A 16,280-nucleotide genomic window follows, 5' to 3' on the forward strand; every position below is an offset into this window, starting at 1 on the left:
AAACTCTATAAAACCATTTTCCTTTACCAGCTTCTGTTTCCCACGAGGGACTGAAATCCCACAGAAGAGACGCCAGCCATATCTATGCTGATAAGATACCAGGTGGACTGACAGAGAGAGTTGGAATGTTTCAGATTCAGAACCAAGATCATCTTGGATCCTTTGTGCCAGCCGTCCATGCCGCCTCCTCCGGGAAGTGTCAGGAAGCCTTAGTTTGTTCAATGGTCTATCTACTCCTTTCCTCTGAGCTGGTTGCTTGGAAAATCCTTTGTTTCAAAGTATCTCCATGACAGCGTTTCTCGGCGACATTCAGCCTATGCTTCCTGCTGCCCCTCCAACATCTAAAGCTCCTTTTTCTGTCTTCTCTCTCCTGCTTTTTGTAATCTTGTCTTTTGAGTTTAGAAATTCTGTGAGTGCTTCATCATAACAATACCAGTTAAAGGGTTCTTTGTCCCCCAATTCAACATGATAGAGGGGTCACATGGGGACGAGAACATGCAATGGTCTTCCTGGAAAGACCAAAGCATCATTTCTACTTTACCAGCTCAGCCACAAAGGTGATCGCCTAGTCTCTTGAGCCCCCTGACACTCCCTTAAACATTCGAGGTTAGCCCTAGATAAAGCAGGACAGATGTGGAAGCGTACACCTTTACGATGTGAACTCAAGGGACCAACTCCCATAAGCAGCACAGGAGTCTGACCCAAAGCACAGATTCCACCACCAGCCATAGAAAGTTGCAGTTTTCATAAAAACATCTTTTAAACGGCATTAAAGCAGAAACAAGTCCTAGGAAGAAGGAAATGTTTTGAGAAAATAACTTCCATTCTGCGCTCCAGTGCATGGTAGCAGTGGTAATTCAACTTGATATGATTCTCAGACACAGGGACAGTTCATGGCCCTAAATTAGTTTTTGTACATTAAACTAGATGGTCCAGGCAATAGAAGAAAAGATGATACATGGGCAGCCTACTCTAATTAGAATGTTAAAGCATTTAAGAGAACAAGTGAGAAATTGTTATTTTATAAAAAAAAAAAAAATGAGTAAGTGTTTTGGAAGCCACCAAAAAGAGAAATGAGCCCGGAAGTTGGCCATTTTGGATGAATGTGGAGATAGCTAAACCTCCTCTGACCTTGTTCCCGAGGCCTCCCTCCCTATCTGCCTAGTTGTAACTAACTAGCTCCTAGTCTCCTTTGGAAGTGCTCACAGCGTTAGAAGTTCAGAGAATCATGACATCCCCAAGGTAGCATTGGAAGAGGAGGACAAAGTGACCACCCAGAGATGGAATTACAAGCCAGGGATCCTCTCCTGAGACAAAAGCCTGGCTGTTCGGACTCTTTAAGCAAATGACTGCAGAAATGAAGGCGTTTTGATCTTCTGGAGGTGGAAAATGGCGAAGATGAAGGAAAGCTGCTTCCTGCTGCAGCCCAGAAGACAGAGATCGCTGGTGACCACATCCTACTCCCCTGGGCCCTTCCTTGCCAGAAACCAGCCCTGACTGCAAGCAAACTCACTCACTGATTAAAAAGATCTGATTGTCAGAGCTGGGGAGATGGCTCAGAGGTTGAGAGCACTAGCTCCCCTTCCAGAGGTCCTAAGTTCAATTTCCAGCGACCACATGGTGGCGCAACCATCTAGAATGAGATCTGGCGCCCTCTGCTGGCATGGTGGCATATATGCAGGCAGAACACTGTACATAATAAATCTTTTTTTTGTTGTTGTTTTAAAGATCTGATTGTGTGCCTGTAACGCCTCCACACAGGGTGGCCTAACCACTCTTAGCATCCTTTCACGCACAGTCATTTGATACTGACAGCTTCATATGCAGCAGTGTTGTGTGCTGCACTTGAAAGTGAGCATAGCTGTGCAGAAAGCCATGTTACAGCAACATATATAATGGACCTGAAAATAATAGTATATATTACCTACCTCGGTAATATACACCGAGGTGTAGACCTGGCTCATGCAAGCGGCTAGTGAGCTCTACAATATTAACCTTTTCATTTCCCTTTGTCATAATTAGAGCTTTGTGCATTGCTCTTTGCTCAATAGGATTTCCATGGCATTTTTTCTTTCCAAAACAGAACCTAGAAAACTCGGGAACTTCAAATGCACGTTGGTGGGCTCCAAATGATTTCAATGACTAGGCAAACTTGAACTTGGCCTTAAACCTGTTTCCTGTTTAGCAATAGACTTTTACTAGGCCAGTATTTGACCATTCTAGGACATAAGTGACTTCAGTGCTTGCTAGGCAGCACTGAAGCCAGTGTTCTGTCTCAGCTCTGCAGTACTGGGGCAGCTTTCTTGGCTGCAGGAGGGCCTGCACTGGCTGCTCGGCTCTGCAGTACTTCGGCAGCTTTCTTGGCTGCAGGAGGGCCTGCACTGGCTGCTGTGTTCATTTTGGTCCTGTTTTTGTAAATACCATAGTTTTGCATGATCAAAGCTTTGCACAGCTCTGGGTACTTGACCTGACTGGGGTCACAAGGGAATGGAGACAAGACAGACACTCAGACATGCAGAAAAGCTGGGATCTAGTGGTCTAAGCTCTCTGATGGAGACGCTACAGCACCTAGAAGCCCAGCATGTTTGTGATAGACAGTTGAATTGAGAGGTGGGGTTATTGCATAGATCTGAACAAGGAAGTAGGCTTACTCTAGACAGAGAAACCATGAGATGGGGTTTATGGTGCACAGCTGAGAAGGGAGGCAAGTGTAGCTACTCTCAGTAGGAGCAATCTCCTTAGGGAAACAGTCTTTAGGCTGTAAACATGGTGGACATTTTCTGCATTTACTGTCAACATTTGCACTCAAACCAGAAGGACAGGCTTGTCCATTTCACTGAGCCTCACTTGGAGAAGGTTTTGCCATTTTCCCATTGGTCTAAGGCATTGTTTCTTGACATGGCTGGCTCAGTCAACAACAAGCATCCATTTAGAACTTGACACACTGGGGGCCTCCTCCACTCCCCAGACTGCACAACCTTTTAACATGTCTTTATAAACTCCACACATTCAGAAATAGATACTGTGGCAACCAGAAGCACAGTACACATTCTCAATATGTCATTACAGCTCCTGTAGAAGAGTCTAGAATCTTGAGCTTATTAAAACTGAGATGTCTGCTCTGCCTCCTGCAGAATTATACTCATGCGTTGTTGCTAATATCAGGACTTCCAGTGGCCTCATACGAACATGCTACTTTGCTGAGGCTTATCTTTTGTTCTGTGCAAAACCTTTTCATTTTGACTTCTATGAAAATTACACTTCATATAATTTATATAAACTTCCTTTTACTACCACATTCAACCCTGGGGACACTAAAGTAAAAGGCTTGCATTCTTGGCCTTCTGTTTCCTTCTCATACCCACACACCACATACACCACACCCCACACTCCCACACTTCACAGCTCACACACCCACACACCCACACCCCACACACTCACATACCAACACCTACATACCCCACACACCCCACACCCTCACACTCTCACACTTCTACCCTGCACCCTACACACACACACCCCACATACCACTAGAGAACTTTAGGATGTTCCTTGTCGGGCAACTTCCAAGGACCACAAGGGTGCTTGGGGGTTGTGCATAACTGGCCCTGTCTCTCAGTAGCTGCAGTGCTCTGGAGAGCTGGCCCCATCTCTCACCAGCAGCAGCATTTGGGGGAGTGAGCCCTGTACCTCACCTGGGCAGCATAGTAGAGCTGACCCTGGAAGTGGGGGCTCGGGTGAGCCAGCCTAAGGGTGAGAGAATGAGAGAGCTAACCTTCTCATCTGCTATGAGGTGGTGTGAGTGCAGGGGTGATGGCCTCTCCTACTCCCCCTCAACACCTGTGGCAGTCAGGAGAGCTAGTCCTGTCCCCTCAGTGACTGTAGCACTCAAGAGAGCAGGCCCTACACCTCACCTGGGCAACACAGTGGAGCTAGCCTTGATGGTGAAGGCACAGGTGAGCCAGTCCCAAGAATGTGAGAGCAGAAGAGCTGTCTCAGCCCCTCACGGGCTGCTGCACCTGGGATAGTGGGTCTGGACCCTTGACTGGGCAGCACAGTGGAGTTGGCTCTAGAGGCTTAGGCGCAAGTGAGCAAGCCCTAAGGGCATGAGATCAGGAGAGCGGACCCTGCCTCCTACCCACGCCTTCTACCCACTGCTCCAGCTAGGACACACTAACTACAGCAGTGCTAGAGAGCTAGCCCTGGTGGTGTGGACAAGGGAGAGCCAGCAGCCTGCCCAGCTAGCTCAGCTACTACTCAGTCCCAGATCCAGGGCTCTGAGTTGCCCCACTTCAAAGTCTATACGTCTGCGAATGATTGGGACGAGTGAAAGGGCCAGTCCTGCTGTTCCAAAGCTGCAGAATCTTCGAGACACAGGACAACAACTGGATAATCAAGAGGAGGCCTGGTGACAATCCAATATTGGTGGTTCCACAGAAGCCAGAGATCTCGGACCAGATCAATGACTCATTGCAATAAACATTTACACGTGAAGATGTGTGGACAGAGGGGTATACTGTGGGACACAGTGGGACACACTACAACTCCCATGACGAAATGTTTTCTACGCTTTGTTTTTTGTTAATGTTTGGGCGTTTTATTTTGGGAGGAGGTTGCGAGGGTGAGGGACAGATATGAAGGGATGGGGAGATGAGAAGGACTGGGGTGCATGATGTCAAACTCATAGTCAGTAAAAAGGTTTTAAAAAAAAAAAAAAAAAAAAAAAAAAGCCTATGACTGGGGAGATCCCGGCTCTAGCAGAGAAGCAGTTACTGTTGTTTTTCTAACTGGTCACGGACTCTCAAATCTTATGCCCAAGATTTAGCCGGTTTGAACTCTATTCAAAGTGTAGTAGTTACTGCAGGGACTCAGCTAGTCAGAGGTCTGAGAGTAAACGACTGTTAAGTGTTCAGCCCTAAATGAGACAGCAATACGACCATCCCTTCCCCCAAGGCTCATGGAACGGGGCAAAAGAGGGGGCGAAAAGAATGTAAACTCCAGAGGTGGGGGGGAGGGTGTGCTGAGGAGTGCTGTCTTCTGGACATGGAACGGCTGTTGCTGTCATGGTCACACAGTGGCTGTGGTTATATGCACAAGACTGGGATGATTAACATCTCATCAAGGATTGAGGAGGGGCTTGTGCAGGCCTCTGACCTCCACTCACATTCCTCTAATAAATTACATAATCTTTTGTTGAAGACACATGAAAGTAGAAGAGAGATTAGGAAGAAGAGTTCATCGGGAAGTGAGACAAAAGAAGGGAGTGAGAATATGATCAAATTATATATATTATATATATAGTACAAAATTATTACAAATAATTTTTATAATTCTGTCTCAGAGCTGGAGAGATGGCTCAGCAATTAAGAGAACAAACTGCTCATGTAGGGGACCCAAGTTCAGTCCCAGCACCTAAGGTAGGCAGCTCACCATCGCCTGGACCACCTCCAGCCTCCTGGGGCACTCCTGTGCACAGACCCACACACAGAGACACAGCGTTGCCATTTAAACTCATAGAGACTATGGCAGCATGTACAAGGCTTGCACAGGTTCAAGCCAGATGAGGGCTGGGCTGAATAGTTTGATGTCAACTTAAAACAACCTTTAGCCATCCGAGAGAAGAAAAACTCAATGGAGAAAAGTATCTAGGAAGATTGGGCTATAAGTAGACAAGCTTGCAGGCCATTTTTTTAAGTTAATGATCACTGGGGGAGGGCACAGGGACGTGTCATCCCTGGGCTGATGGCCCTGAGTTCTATAAGTAGGCTGAGAGAGGCATGAAAGAGCAAGCCAGTAAGCAGCACCCCTCCATGGCTCTGCAGCACCCCTCCATGGCTCTGCATCAGTTCCTGCCCCCAGGTTCTTGCCCTGTTTAGGTTCCTGCCTGATTTCATTCAGTGATGGACGACAATGCGAAAGTATAAGCCAAATAAATCCCAGCGTGTTTGTTCATGGTGTTTCATCCCAGCAACAGTAAGCCAGGGCTCCAGCACTGAGGTAGGGAAATGGACACAAGCTCCCATCCTTAATCAAGAAACTGTCTCTGATCAGCATCTGTTTCCTCCAGTGGGGTCTGTCTCACAGGGTATATTAAGGGAGGCGCCCTGCCCAGTAGTAGATGACTAACACAAAATGAACTCAATGGTATTTTTGTAGATAGACTTTTGTCTTATATTGCTTTGTTTGTTTGTTTGTTTGTTTGTTTAAAAGTTTTTTTCATACGATATATTTTGATCATGATTTCCTCTCCCTCCCAGATCCTCACCCACTTCCCCACCCACCAAAACCCACATCCTTTCTTTCTCTTTCTCATTAGAGAACAAACAGGCAATAATAATAATAATAACAAACTGGGGGGGAGAGCCAAGGAAACATATACAGATGCAGAAAAAGCATCATGAGATAAAAATACCATTGTTTGTTTTGTGTTAGCCATCTATTGTTGGGCCTGGGTGTGCCCTTAAGTGTCTTTTGTATACAGACTCTGAAAACTGCATTTTCTTTTGTGAGAGGTTAAAAATGGAGACTTTTGTCTACTTCTCCTCTCACTGCTGGACCTCTAACTGGCTTAGACCTGTGCAGGCCCTGTGCATGCTGCCATGGTCTCTGTGGATTCATATGTGCGGCAGTCTTGTTGTGTCTAGGAGGACTTATTTCCGTGGTGACTTCTACTCTCACTGGCTCATACAAGTTAGAGTTTCCTGAGCCTTGAGACAGGGATTTGGTGGAGAAACCTCACTTAGGACTGATTGTTCCAAGGTCTCTTCCTCTCTACACAATGTCCAGTTGTGGGTCTCTGTATTTATTCCCATTATCTATAGGATGGAGTTTCTCTGATTGTGGTAGAGAAAGACACTTAACTGTGGGTATAGCGGAATGCCAGTAAAAGCCATTTTATTGATACATTCCTTTAGTAGAACAGTAGTATTTTGGTTTTGCCTAGGCACATGGCCTATCTACCCTCAGGTTCTTGGCCACCCAAACAGTACTGGAAATGGATTCCATCTTATGGAGTGGGCCTTAAATCCAATCAGCTATTGGTTGGTTACACCCACCACTTTTGTACCACTATTATACCAATATCTCCTGCAGGCAGGACTTCATTGAAGATTAAAGGGCTTGTAGCTACGTAGGGGTTCAAGAGTCTCCTCTGGTAGTGTGCAGAGTACTCCCCATATTATGAACACTGGTCATTAGGGATGAGAGCTCTGGGTAGGCACAAGCTTCTCCATGTTTAGTGAGTTATGTAGGTATTGTCTTCGGCAATAGAGTCTTCCCATCAGCTCATAGAGATCATCCAAGAGTCTTAGAAATAGCCTGGGTGGTTTGGGGGTTTCCATGGGACCCCTTTGGCTGACAACTCAATTAGATATAATCCATTCCTGGCCCTGGAGATTTCATTTGGTGGAGAGATATATCTAGTTTGTGTTTTGTCTTCCCCCTTATTTAGTGATTCCATTTAGTTTCTTCCATACATAGACTTCTACTGTAGAAGGTTCCATACAACTCATCAGATGGCCCTTAGTTTCAGCTGTCCATCCATAACTAAATATTTTATTTCTGTTTGGACTTTTTTATCTTACTAGCCTTTTGCTTGTATATTATGGTTTCTGATTGTGTGTGTGTGTGTGTGTGTGTGTGTGTGTGTGTGTGTGTTTTCTTTTTCTGTTTTGTTTATTTGTTTGGTGGTAGTGATGGTGGCTTTTTTCTGTTTGTTTTCTAAAGAAAGGAAGAGGTTGTGGAGTTGGGAGATGGGGAAGATCTGGGATGGGGTAGGGGAACTGTTGTCAGAATATATTATATGAAAGAATATTTCCAGTTAAAAACAATTCTGTGCTTTGAGGCTAAAGAGACTGTTCGGTGGTTAAAAACATGCACTGGTGAGTTTCAAACATAAGCTAGAAGTATCTAAGAAGAGGGAACATCAGTTGAGAAAATACCTCATAAGATTGGGCTGTAGACAAGCCTGTAAGGCATCATGTTCTTATTTAATTATTGATATGGAGTTATCAGTCAACTGTGGGTGGTGCCACCCTGGGCTAATGTTTGTGGGTACCGTAAGTAAGCAGTCTGAGCAAGCCATAATGAGGGACCCTCCTCCATGACCTCTGCATGAGCTGCTCTCTCCAGGTTCCAGTCCACTTGAGTTCCTACTTTTGCCTTCTCTCAATAAACTGTTAAGATGTGTAAGCCAAATGGGCCTTCCACCACACCCACCAGTTGCTTTGGTCATGGTGTTTCGTCACAGCATAGGAACCCTGACTAAAACATAACACTGGTTGCCTTTGGAGAGGACCCAGGTTTGGTTTCCAGCAACTACATGGCCATTCACAACCATCTGTAACTCCAGTTCCTGAGGATCAGATCCCCTCTTCTAACACCATGGGTACCAGACACACATGATGGTACACATACATAAACACAGACAAAATACTTACGCACGTACAATAAAGTAAATCTACAACAGAGAAAGGAACTTACAGAAAATCCTATAACAAATGCAAGATATGTTGCTGCTTCCCTTTCTAGAGCCTCGAGAGAGGAGACCCCGATACTTTCTGCACTCATTTAAACAGAGCTGCTCTGAACACTTTGATTATAAGGCTTTCTGAGCCATCTTGGGTCTCTCTGGAAATTTGCTAATGAGTGTCACATCATCCTGTTGACCTACAGTACAATTTTCTCACCTTCATTCATTAATTCAAACGTTCCATTTGCAACGGCACCTCCCTCTCTGCTCATTCACACTTAATACAGGGAAAGCTCTCAGTGTAGCTTGGTGTGAAATCTGCATAGTGAGCAGTTTGTTAATGTAGCTGCCTCGAATGGGGCCCCTCTCAGATGCCGTAGGTGAGGACTGGGAAGCTGTATTGTGCCTTGTTTTTATTGTGTGTGCACTCTAACTTAGTGCAGTCGTTCTGTGTTCGTTTAGTTTGTGTTCGGTGACTGGTTGTGTCATTCTGTCTGCTGGTCTCACCTTTAGCATATGCTTATGGTTTAATAATCTTGTTTATATAAATATATGAGTGAGATACTATAACATAGAAAAACTTTTTTGCCTCTCGGTGTATCTGTGATTTTTTTTTCTACTGCTTTTCTCTAAGAAAAGCTTTCTACTTCAAATTTATCCTGCCTAAAGTCTAGGCGTGCAAAGTTAATCCTCAAACTGCTTAGAACTAAGGGAACTGCTGGAGACAGCTACTTTGAAATGATGAGTCTTTTAAGAAGCCAAGGCCTGCCCAACCGCCTAAGCCTCCCCAAATAACCAACTGCAGATCAAGTATTCAAATGCCCAAGACTTATGGGTCAAACGCCCACTGCTAGGCTTGCTGACCAGTGAGTCCCAGGACTCACTGCCTCCACATTACTGGGGTTACAAGTACATAGTGTCACCCCAGGCTTTTCACATGGGTGCTAGACTTCACATTCAGGTCTTCATGCTTCCACAGAAAGCACCTCACTGACTGAGCTATACCTCAGACCATACTTTTTTAATTAGTAAGTGTTTTTGTTGTATTACTGTCAAGAGGATCTGATGCTCTCTCCTGACTTCCTTAAACACCAGGCAGGCAAGTGATGTTCAGACATGAATGCAGGCAAAACACTCATACTTGTTTAAATATTTTTAAAATATATACGATCACAAGAAGAAAATAGTCAGTCTGGTTTTAAAATATGCTAATACAAACAACTTTCTTGATTACTTACAATGCTTATTTACCATTATCTGGTACTTTTACTTCCTTGGAACTACTGTAGTATTGATTATTTTAACTTTATTGTATACCACATCTGAGATCCAAATGGCAGCCAAGAAATAGAACCCAGACCTAGGTCACAAAGGCTGGTCACAAGTATGATACAAATCCCATATTCTTAATAATATCCTCCAGCAATTATTTCCTTCTCCTCAAAACTGCTTTCCTATCACCTCGGCCATCATCTTTATCAGATCCGAGGAAGAAGCCCTGTGAGCCATGGGTATAAATTATTTGGCCTTCAAATGTACAAAATGTATGCTTGCTCAACAGGAGTCACTGGGTCTGAAGTTCCCAGAACCAAACCCACACTTTAGTTAACAATTCCACAAGGCTGACTGACTGATCCAAATGTCTTGATTGTGGAGAGTTGGAATGTTGTAGATCCACAGCCTAAGCTACCTTGGGTTGGCTTTAATTCCTTGGTAGCCATTTATCACTCGCCTTTTGTACCTGACCTTACATCCTTTTAAGTTTAAGGTAGAATCTTTGGGATGAATTAACTTAGGAGACCTCTAGATCCACTGTTCTAAACACTGATATCATTAGATATCATATAAAACCTATGGCAGAGATTTTCTGTTTTGCTGTGACCTGCTACATGTTGTCCACATGAATGTATTTAGTAAATTTATTTATTTAAGGTTTTTTTTCTCTGTATCTATAATCAGCTAACCTGGGCTCGTATGAGTTCACAGAGACGATCAGGTAACCTGTATGGGTCTGACCTAGGTTCTCTGTATATATGTTGTGATGGTATAGCTGGGTCTTTTGGTGAGACTCCTAACAGTGGGAGTGGGAGATGTCTCTGAGTCTTTTGACTGTTTTACAGACCCTTTTCCTCCTACTGGGCTGCCTTGCCCAGCCTAATATGAGGGCGAGGTGCCAAGTCTTGTTGCAGCTTGATATGCCATGTTTGGTAGATAGCCCTGGGAGTCCTGCTCGTTTCTGAAGGGAAACAGAGAAAAAGTAGATGTGGGGGAGAGGGGAGTTGGGGAGGCACTGGGAGGAGAGGTGGAGGGGGAAACTGTGGTCAAGATGTAATATGTGAAAGAAGAATAAATTTAAATTTTTCTAAAATAAATAAGGAAGGAAAGAAGGAAGGAAGGAAGGAAGGAAGGAAGGAAGGAAGGAAGGAAGGAAGGAAGGAAAGACCAGCCAGTTCAAGTTCAGTAGTCTGAATAACTAAGTGAGATCCCCTTCTCAAAGTAAAAGGTAAAAAGGGACTAAGAATAGACGTAGCTCAGTGGGAAGGCACTTGCCTCGCATGTTCAAGACCCTAGATCCAATCTCCAGTTTCATGATAGATAGATGATAGATAGATAGATAGATGATTGATTGATAGATAGATAGATAGATAGATGATAGATAGATAGATGATAGATATAGATAGATAGATGATAGATAGATAGATAGATAGATAGATAGATAGATAGATAGATAGAATAAGAAATTGTTCTGTGTCACTGCCAGAAACTTGACTCTATGCTCCCAGACCAAGGTCACTCAAATTTGGCTCAGAATAAATGATCTCCTACTCTCTTTGAGGTGAGAGCTGTGTTTTGAATTCATAAAATGTTCTTGAAATACAAGGATACTGAAGTAATAAGTTTATGACCTACGTGGCTTGAACACCAAGCTACTTCATTTTGTCTTTCTCAGTGACAGCCATTGTCACTGGCTGTGGATAAGCTCATTTAGTACAAATGGTTTTTTTTTTTTCTTCTTCCAACATTCCATTATAAAACACCCTGGTTTTTTAGGTCTAGTAGACATATTCCAACTGCTGTTCTCCTGGTAGCTCCAGGAACTTGTCCCTGGAAAAATCTTTCACCTTTGTCTGACATCCGTAACAGCTCAATAAGTCTGTCGTTCCCATGTCAATGGCACGATTTGATGAAGTGATTTCAAGAGGCCCATGGCTTTGAATACTATCACTACAACGACAGTTCCCAAACTCATTCTGCCCATCTGAACACAAATTCAGACTCAAATCCATCACTTCTTGGAAGTCTAAGACAGACAGTAAACCTCCCTACTTGTTCTTGGAAGTTTAGCTCTCTCGAACTTGCTGTTTTTTACAAAGCAACATGGGCTAACAATTCTAAAGTCACTTTTCAGCCGGGCGGTGGTGGAACACGCCTTTAATCCCAGCACTTGGGAGGCAGAGGCAGGTGGATTTCTGAGTCTAGCCAGCCTGGTCTACAGAGGGAGTTCCAGGACAGCCAGGGCTACACAGAGAAACCCTGTCTCGAAAAAAACAAAAAAAAAAAAAAAAGTCACTTTTCATGGATTCCAAAAGTAAATTGCTAAGTAATTGAACAGTGGGTTTTGGGAGCCAGGCTTATCAGACTCATTGTTTTAATAAGACAGAGGTTAGAATGAAGCATGTGCAGCCACATGAGAGTTGGAGCCCCAATTACCAACAGATAGATGAGTATATGTGCATGCAGACATGAGGGTAACATTCTAGAGAAGAAATTATCAGACTTCACTGTTTTGGCCAGTTTCTGTTGTTGTTGTTGTTGTTGTTGTTGTTGTTGTTGTTGTTGTTGGGAGGTTTTGTTGGGGGTTTGTGTTTTGTTTGTTTTTGTTTTGTTTTGTTTTTGTCAACTTGATACAAGCTGGAGTCATCTGGGAAGAAGGACTCTTAGTTGAGAAAATTACTCCATCACATTGGCTTGTAGGCAAGCCTGTGGGTTATTTTTTTTTTTTATTAATTATTGACGTAGGAGGGCCAAGCCCATGGTTGGTGCTGCCACTTCTGGTCCTGGACAGTATTAGAAAGCAGGCCAAGAAAGCCATGGTGAGCAAGCCAGTAAGCAGCTCTCCTCCATGGTTTCTGCTTCAGTTCCTGCCTCTGGGATCCAAATGCTAGGCTTTTCCACCTCACCTAACTTCTGCTGTTGATTTTTCTTCCAGTCCTAATTGTTGACATCAGGTCCTCACACTCGCTATGCAAACCTCCTTTGACCTTTTCTCTCCTTTCTAGCTTAAGGCATAAACTTGTCCAGGATAGCCTTGGACATGAAGCTCCTTTTCCCCAGTCTCTTGAATAGCTGAGATTACAGGTCTGTGTCATGAGGTCAAGCTTTTAATGTTATGCCTTTAAATCACACCAAAGCTCATGTGATACGTGGAGGACCAAAGCCCATGTGATGCAAGGAGGACCAAGGTCCATGTGATGCATGGAGGCTATTCATCAGTCCCTTAATGGTGCTTTGAGAAGGAGACTGGATCATAAGTGCTTTGGACTTATGAATGGACCAACACACCATGCATTTATGAATTAACTTACTTTCTTTGGTTCCTGGCCATCACAAAGTGAGCCGTTCTTTCAGTCATGTGCTTCCTGACATGATGCCTAGCCCCACCAAAGGTCAGAAACAACAGAGCCAAGTGCACATGCACTAGACCCAGGAGCCAAATTAAATCTTTCCTTTCTGTTGGTTTCTCTAGATTGCTACAAGAGAGAGGGAATGCTAGTGTAGCATCCAACCTCACATTGCCAAAGTTACAGAAAACTCCCAAGAGCAGCCCAGGAACCCTCGCAGTCAGGAAGAGGCTGAGACTGGATACCTGACACTACGTGGGTGAAATCCTGGGATAGGGAAAGGGAGCGATAGAAAAAGCCAGGGAATTCAATAGAAATGAATCTATGGAGGTCCACTAGCTAGCAAATATTCCACAGGCCTGAAATATTTGCCAAAAGAGGAAGAGAGATATAGGACAAGCAGCCCCCACTGTTCTGCCTTCCCAACAAAATTCAGAAGCAGTAGAACCTGTTCTACTCTTCATTTTTATTCTTAAAATCATCTTGTGATGTCCATTGAATGCAGAGAGAACTTTGCACAAACATTCTCGCACACCCCTTGCTTCAGTCACGCCATAATTTGTATTTATTTGAGGCTAGGTTTAACTCCCACATGCTTGTGGCCTGCCTTTCCTCAGACTTTTTCTATACTAGAATAATCTGCCCTACAGCACACTTGTGTATACTTCATTGTATATACCACATTTGTGTATTCCTCAATAAAGAAGACAGACTTATGGTGTGGACTAGGGAGGCTTTCCCCAACTGGCACCCAGAGCTGCTTCAGCACCATCGACATGTGTGCTTATAATGTGTTAAAACCCACTTAGCACCTCACATCAACTCTATAGACAGCCAGTATCACTCTTTTACGCCTGAGGAAGTTGGGGCAGCATCTCTAATGAGGGAAAATATCAGAAAGGCAAAATCCATAATTATGAATGGAGGCCATGTGTGCAGCCCAGTACAGCACCCTGGGGGTTGGGCGGGGGATTATGTGCTGAAGAAATGCCAACTCTAATTTTATTTTGATTTTGGAAACCCTGTTTTCATTAGAAGCACAATTGAGTTTCTTTGGTGTCTTCATGGATTTGGGTCCACCACAGATGCTTTCTCACATACTTACTGGAATGATTTTTTTTTTTAAGATTTACTTATTTGTTTTATGTATGTGAGTACACTTAGCTATCTTCAGACACACCAGAAGAGGGAATCGAATCACATTACAGATAGCCCTGAGCCACCATGTGGTTGCTGGGAATTGAACTCAGGACCTCTGGAAGAGCAGTCAGTGCTCTTAACCACTGAGCCATCATTCCAGCCTCTGGGACGAAATTTTTATCAAGGCTTCTTTATTACTTCAGATGCAGTTGTAGGGGTTAACAAAGAGTTCCAAGGAACTTCTATCCAGTTTTCCTCTATAGCATTAATATGAAAAACTACAGTACAGTCTTTTCTTAGTCAGTGTTCTACTGCTGTGAATAGATGCCAAGACCAAGGCAACTCTTATAAAGAAAAACATTTCACTGGGGCTGGCCCACAGTTCAGAGGTTTGGTTTATTATCATGGCAGGAAGCATGGCGGCATGCTGGCAGACACGGTGCTGGAGAGTAGTCGAGAGTTCTACATCTGTATCCGCAGGCAGCAGGACAAAGAAAGACGCTGGGCCTGGCTCAAGCAACTGAAATCCTGAAGCCCACCCCAAGTGACACACTTCCTCCAACAAGACCACACCTACTCCAACAAGGGCATACTTCCTAATCCTTTCAAATAGTGCCACACCCTATGAGCCCAGGGGCCGTTTTCATTCAGACCACAGTTACGCAAAACACTGATATTCAGAGAGCAAGCGATGCCTCAATGTTAGACTCACTGTATGTGTACATCTAGTTTTAGTCCATAGTCTTGTCTATGGAGTCATGTATGCACTGACCACCCCAGTCAAGACAGAAATGCAACAAGGATCCCCCTCAGTCCACCCACACCCTCTTCCTTCCCAGCACCACGGGCCTTGGCAACATCTAATCTGTGCTTCTAAACAGTCGTCATTTCAAGAGCATGATATGAATGGGCCCATCTAGTACCTCACCTTCAGAGAGTGGCTTTTACCACTCAGCTATACTGGGTAATAACAAGCTTCAAATATTGTGTGTAGTCATCGTTTGTTCCATTGTGAGACTCTGTGTTTAAAAGGGAAGAAAAAAAAGCTCACTTTCTCAGCCTCCTTTTGTGGCATCTTTCAGAGCAGAAGTTTTTAATTTGATGAAACCCATGTATTGCTCTTTTTTAATATTTATTTGTGTATATGGATGCTTTTTGCCTGATTATATGTCTGTGCACTGTGTGCCAGAAGAGGGCAGCAGAACTCCTGAAAACTGGAGTTGCAGATGATTGTGAGCCACCGGGGTTGGTGCTAGGAATCAAGCCTAGGTTCTCTGGAAGAGCAGTCAGTGGTCTTAACCACTGAGACATCTGTTCAGCCCTTTGGTTGGTTGGTTGGTTGGTTGGTTGGTTGGTTGGTTGGTTGATTGGTTGGTTGGTGGTTGGTTGGTTGGTTGGTTGGTTTGGTTTGGTTTGGTTTGGTTTGGTTTGGTTTGGTTTAGCTTAGCTTAGTTTGGTTTGGTTTTTGAGATAGGATTTCACTTTATAGCTCTGGCTGGCCTGGAACTCTCTTTGTGAACTAAGCTGGCCTTGAACTGACAGAAATCCAATTGCCTCTGCCTCCTGAGTGGACCATTGCCAAGCACTCTGACCAAAAAGGCTGGGGTTGAGGGAGGTCTGCATTTCTCCTCATCTTACTAGTGGTCATTTTCTAATTTATAGAAACGATGAGACAAAGTCAGGAACATCTGTTAACAGGGAGACAGGTTAACTGGCTCTTCCCCGAGGAAGTGGGCCCCTGGGCCCTGGTGGTCTCCACTCACTCTGCTGTGGAGTTTTAATTCATTTCTAGGCTAAGGAGCATGGGATCTTAATGGTCTCACTTTTTTCCTTCCGGGTATCCTGTGGGCTAGAGACAGCTCTCACATGACCCTGTGAAAGAGAGACTCTGAGTAAGAAAACAACAGACTGTTCCAAAAAGAGAAGAAAGGAGAAAAGTCTTGGGAATCTGCACAGGTGATGAGAGGCCACCCCAAAGTACAGAGGACACGTGGTGACACACTGGTGAAAAGTATGCTGTATGCAGCTCTCCAGGGGGTGTGGGAAGT

This window comes from Arvicanthis niloticus, chromosome 7, assembly GCF_011762505.2.
Source record: "Arvicanthis niloticus isolate mArvNil1 chromosome 7, mArvNil1.pat.X, whole genome shotgun sequence".
NCBI classification, from domain to species: Eukaryota; Metazoa; Chordata; class Mammalia; order Rodentia; family Muridae; genus Arvicanthis; species Arvicanthis niloticus.